Raw genomic sequence first — 5138 nt, forward strand, 5'->3', positions numbered from 1 at the left:
TATAACCTCGATAAATAATCTCGGAGCTGAATACTTTACGCTATTTACAGGATATTATTTTTAATTACACTGTGAAGATTGTGAGAAAAATTTGAAGAATTTTAATAGTAAGTATTTATTTGATTTTGAATTTTAAGAGGAGAGAATGGAAACCGGTCCTGCCTTCATCTGTTGGCTGTAATATTAACCGCATTTAATCGTTCGCTATTGAATTCTGGAATAAGAATGACTCACGGTTAAAAGGAACATTAGATCGTGTCTTCGCGAATCTTTTGCTCGAACAGAAACGCAGTGGCCATCATTGTAGCTAATGTCAGCTACGAATGTCAGCTGAATGTAATAAATGCCAATGACGTTATACGCTTTCACGATATCGTAACGAGCACTGACTGTACGTACAAGTACGTGCGCAAATGTTATATGATTTAATGCGGCCTTTATATATGCTATATATTGAGGAGATTGAAATTCAATTAAACCTTTCTGTCATTTATCGAAAGTAAGAGAAGACTGCTTCAGATTTTCAAATGCTAAATTCTTATCATCAATTTTATTTATTCATATACACGTGAACACAAAATAAAACTTGAAGGTGAAAATAAATTCAGAAAGTAACATCAATTTTCTAAACTTATTAGTGAAAAAAAAAAGAATTCTGTATAACATAAATTATAGTAATTAATTATACGAAAATTGTTTATCGTCGCGTTCACTAGGGAAAGTTTTTAATTATTTCCGTATCTTGTCTTTAGGTAGAATGGAATTTTATTTGACACGCGCAGGTTTATGACATAACTGTATCCGCCACTTCGGTGGTCTTTTTTTTTTGTTTCGTCCGAGAATATTACCAATGGACGTGCGTGATTGTAATTTCGGCAATACGAAGAATTCGACACAGGAAGTCTCTCACTCTCTCTTTCTCTTTCTCACACGCGCGCTGAAAACCGCATCGACATTAAATGTAATTTGCCAGACTTTCCGGATCTCTCTCTAGTCGCGATGAGAACGAATCCGCATCCGCTGCCGCTCTTTTGATCAGGCGAGACCTTGTCTCGACTTCTGCGAATCCTGCGATTTGTTAGCGATTAAACTTACTGTCAGTGATTCTTACGAAATCTAACCGGCAAAAGAAAATTTACTCATCTAGTATATAATTTACTTAGTATATAATTTATTTAGTAATAAATATACATATGTTATAATAGTAATTCATTATATAATGTATAATTTATTGAGTATATATAAATATAGGTATATATCAAAGTTGTTAAAAATATTGTTGATAATTCAGCCAAATATTTCTATTTTCCATTAATTTATATTTTTCTCCCGACTGCTGCCAACCGTAGGTTGGCGAAAAGAGAGGAAGTATGCGTTTCATCGAGCCCGGATCGGTCGTGACCTTAATTCTCGATAACTACTGCATAGTTTTATATCAACTTTGGAACATAAGTTTCTTATTAATCAAGGAAGGTTTAAAGCGTATTATTATCGTTATTTATTCTATTAATAAAAAGTGAAAAATGAGTATTATTTCGTCAATACGGTCTCTCATTGGCTGCTGTGTGAACCTAAGAGGAAAAATGATTCACCAATGAGATTCGTTGTAGTATCCGGATAGGGAATGTTGGTGACATTGGTATATACATCTCGAAGTAATAATGACGGGACTGATAGGAAAGGTTAGCTGTCACCTGTTGCGTGTTATTGTCAACAACAATATTAAGTGAAGTGTATTATTATGGATATATCTCAAGAAGATATAAATAAAGGAGTAAGTTTCTTCTTTTATATTTATTGTTTTTTTCTTTATTTAGAATATTGTTATTATTATTTATTTATTGTTTCTTTATTTATATGTAGGAAGAAGATACTCGCTTGAAGATATCTGAAGAAGAAAACATTATTAATAATAGAAAACAAGTAAATCTTGTTATTAATAATTAATAAAAATATATAATATAATTAATAATATAATTAATCTGTTGTAGTCATAACATGGCTATATGAATTTATATTTGTCTGCGTAGCCACTTATTTGCTATTAAATTTGCTACGTAGCCACATTGCTATAAATATCCACATATATAATTGTATAAATGTATATAGTTATTTTTTCTCTTATTTGTATATTATATAATAATTATATAATTAATTAAAAATATGTATACAAATATATTTATAGTTATACAAAGATATTAGCGCACCAATAATTATGGCAATGCAGACAAATATATTAACTTACATAGCCAATTATCTACTACAAAAGATTATTCACATATGTAATAATAATTAAGGCTATACAAATATATAAACTTACTTGTGATTACATAATGTATAAACTTATATAGCCATAAGAAAGTTAATATATTTGTCAAAGCCATAATTATAACTGCGTACAAGTTTACGTATTTGATATAAGATATTGTTGTCATCTGTCTTTGTCATCTGTCTCTCTCTATCTATCAATCTATCTATCTAGCTATTTTTTTTTATTTATCTCTCTATTTATATTATATTATATTAATTAAAAAAATTGTAGCAGAAAAATATTTGGAAAGAATATAGAACATTGCAGTCACATGGTGAGTGTATGTGTGTCTTTATTATTATTATTATTATATTATATACATTGTAATATATATATTACATAATAAAAACTTTTACATGTGTAGGATGAAGAAGCAGAGAGACAAAAGAATGAAGAAACAGCATAAGAACAGCAATAAATTAGAAAATAAATAAAAAAAAAAATAATAAAAAAATTAGAAAATAAAAAATAAAAAATAAAAAACAATTAAAAAAAAAAATAAAAAATAAAAAACAATTAGAAAATAAATAATAAAAATAAATTAGAAAAAAAAAAATTAGAAAATAAAAAATAAATTAGAAAATAAAAAAATTAGAAAATAATAATACAATTTTTTACAAAAAAAAACTCCCGACTGCTGCCAACTAAGTTTTAATGTTTAAATTAAAAAATAATGTTTAAATTAGAAAATAAATAAAAAAAAATAATAAAAAAATTAGAAAATAAAAAATAAAAAATAAAAAACAATTAGAAATAAATAAAAAATAAAAAACAAAACAAAAATTAAAAATAATAAAAGAACAAAAAAATTATAAGTATAAAAAATAAGCTTGTAAAGTTGGAAATAATCACACATAAATAAAGTCTGTTGTTTATTATATAATTTTTCTTATTTAAATTTATTGTTATCATACATATTTAGCGCTATATAATTTACAAAAATTTCAGATTTTTGAATTCAAAAAATTTTTTTAATTATAATTATTATTATTAATTCTACAATTTACAAGAGCAGTCGGGAGACGCCGCGCTAAATTTGAGACATATACGCACGCGCACGTTTTATGTAATAAATAGACACAAACACAAATATCGATACTCAACGGACGTTACAGTTTTTAGACGCGCGGCGTCTCCCGACTGCTCTTGTAAATTGTAGAATTAATAATAATAATTATAATTAAAAAAATTTTTTGAATTCAAAAATCTGAAATTTTTGTAAATTATATAGCGCTAAATATGTATGATAACAATAAATTTAAATAAGAAAAATTATATAATAAACAACAGACTTTATTTATGTGTGATTATTTCCAACTTTTACAAGCTTATTTTTTATACTTATAATTTTTTTGTTAAAATTTAAAAGACCATAGCTTTTAATTTGATTATTATTAATTTATAACATATATTGCAGTTTGATTTAAAATTTTTTATTGAAATAAAGTTTCAAACTGTAGGATTTGCATATGCATATTACGAAAATTTATGTGTCAGAAAAAATATATCTCTCGTTAAAATTATTAATATTTTTAATTTTTATCTATATAGGTATACTTTTTGAAATACATTTTTGATTTTAACAGAGTATTAGCTTTTAAAGTACGTTTGGCATCGATGATATATATCAGAACTTTAATGTGCTGCGTAATTGACATGTATGTTGCATTATCATATAAAATACAGAACCATGATAATTCGGAACAACAACTAGAGTTCATGACTCAGTCCTTGATCCTGATATCGAGACAGGGCGATTAACTTGTATTTGCATTTTCATTATGCGCATTCCAGATACATGCGCTCTAATGTTAGTTGCATAACGCACCGTGGGTATGATGAATTACGCAACTCTCGACACCATGAATAGATATCTGACAGCAACGTACGGACAGAGTATAAATATAGACTCTTTCATTCTTACTATAAGCCTAACGGATCGCAAAAAATTAAAAACCTGATATAGCTAAGAAATTGAATTTTGCAAATTACTGAAAAAAAAGTGATAGAAACTATGCTCACATATGCGAAAATGAGTTATTTTATTATTTTATAGTTTTTTGACAGCAGGCGTAAATTCTGAAAAATTTTTTATAATGCAGAAAAATTAATTAACTATCGATCACTTTGGGAGAACTGAATCTTTTCTTTAAAAATGTGATAATTACTTTCCCCGCAGGAAATGTGAATATTATATATTATTTTATAAATATAATACTTAATAATGAATCACATATATTCGCTAGAATTTATTATCTCATTTCTATTTATCGCGATAATTCTTTTCAGATTGTTTCTCGATTTCCTTCGCGTTTTGTGATATTTTTCAATTGTTTTTAATTTTCATAACTTTCTCTTGATTGTTCATCCATTTTTAAAAAATCAATTATATTAGTCACACTATTAAAAAAATTCATTGATTTGTCATTTCTCTTTTACAAATATAATTAAATAAAAGAAAAATAAATTATTTTTTTCTCTGAGAAAATTCTTCTATTTTAAATATCATAGTTAGAATTATGTAATTGTTAAAAAAATGTTCAAATTATATTATTATATTAAGAGTTTAACAAGGCTCTATAATATTAAATATAAATCTAAAATGTATAGACAGGCAATAAGAGCCGAATCGCGGATGACAGAGCGTTATCCCAACAAAACTAATTTTTTCGTTAGAATTAAAAACCTGTGCACAAAGCACCAAAATTTACTTGGTCACAGCCAAGACTTAAAATTTGAATAATCTCTATACTTGATATTTAATTCCATCGATGGATAACGCACTGTCATCCGCGATTCGGCTCTTATTGCCTGTCTATACACTTTA

General features: G+C 26.5%; 1 long non-coding RNA gene across 4 annotated transcripts; it reads left to right on the top strand.

Annotated features, from left to right (window-relative positions):
• The first annotated feature begins 1327 nt into the window (after positions 1 to 1327).
• Positions 1328 to 2763, top strand: LOC146723281 (uncharacterized). 4 transcript variants are annotated; one of them, XR_014924640.1, is made up of 4 exons: positions 1328 to 1774; positions 1864 to 1923; positions 2543 to 2591; positions 2676 to 2763. It is a non-coding gene; the product is annotated as an uncharacterized LOC146723281 (long non-coding RNA). The 4 variants fall into 4 exon arrangements; XR_014924639.1 differs by having other exon boundaries at positions 1864 to 2591; XR_014924641.1 differs by having other exon boundaries at positions 1864 to 2585.
• Positions 2764 to 5138: the final 2375 nt, after the last annotated feature.

This window comes from Nylanderia fulva, unplaced genomic scaffold, assembly GCF_048542155.1.
Source record: "Nylanderia fulva isolate GAGA-0341 unplaced genomic scaffold, ASM4854215v1 Scaffold21, whole genome shotgun sequence".
Taxonomy (NCBI): Eukaryota; Metazoa; Arthropoda; class Insecta; order Hymenoptera; family Formicidae; genus Nylanderia; species Nylanderia fulva.